An 833-nucleotide genomic window follows, 5' to 3' on the forward strand; every position below is an offset into this window, starting at 1 on the left:
ATCTTGAGTTTCCCCCACAGTGACCCCACCTACTAAGTATTTAGAGGTTGAGAGCAATATGTGGAACTTCAAGTTGAGTGGAGAAGAGTTTGGAATTTCTAATGGTGAGGGTTCCATGTCTAGTTTTCTAGGAATAGTCAACAGAAAAAATCTTATGGCTAGACCCTAGGCTACTAAAGAAGAAGAACTAAACCTTAACCAAAAATGAGGTCAACAAATGGACCCCGAATAGATGTGGTGTGCTGGGCAAGCACACCGCACGTATTGGCGTTGACCGACGAGATCAACAAAAACCAACACAGACTCCTAAGTCAACAGACTCGGAAGTATGCGTAGAGTTGTGTGTGTGATTTGTTTCTACCGAGGAATTAGCAGGTGATCGTCTGGTTGAAATCAAGGAGTAGGGACTCTCGCTAGGGATCGAAGAGTGAATTTTGAGTTATGAAATTTCAAAGATTTCCAAAGGATGGGAGTCAAAATGCAAGTATTGACCCCAAGGTGGGAATTGATATTCAAATATTGAATCAAAAAAAGGGAGAGTTAGAGTATAAGGACCGACCTCAATATAATGAGTCAGAAAAGTAGGATTGATTCAGAAATGAGAATTGAAATGTAGGTCAATTCTCAAAAGAAAGTGTCGGAATGTAAGGTCCGACCTCGAATTTGAAGAATCAGAAATTTAGGACTGACTCGAAAGTGAGAATTGAAATGTAGGTCAATTCTCAGTAGGTCAATTCTCAAGGTAAGGACCGACCTCAAATGTAATGAATCAGAGACGTGGGACTGATTCAGAAATGAGAATTGAAATGTAGGTCAATTCTCAAATTGAAATG

The sequence above is a fragment of the Phalaenopsis equestris genome, unplaced genomic scaffold (genome assembly GCF_001263595.1).
Source record: "Phalaenopsis equestris unplaced genomic scaffold, ASM126359v1 Scaffold210567, whole genome shotgun sequence".
NCBI classification, from domain to species: domain Eukaryota; kingdom Viridiplantae; phylum Streptophyta; class Magnoliopsida; order Asparagales; family Orchidaceae; genus Phalaenopsis; species Phalaenopsis equestris.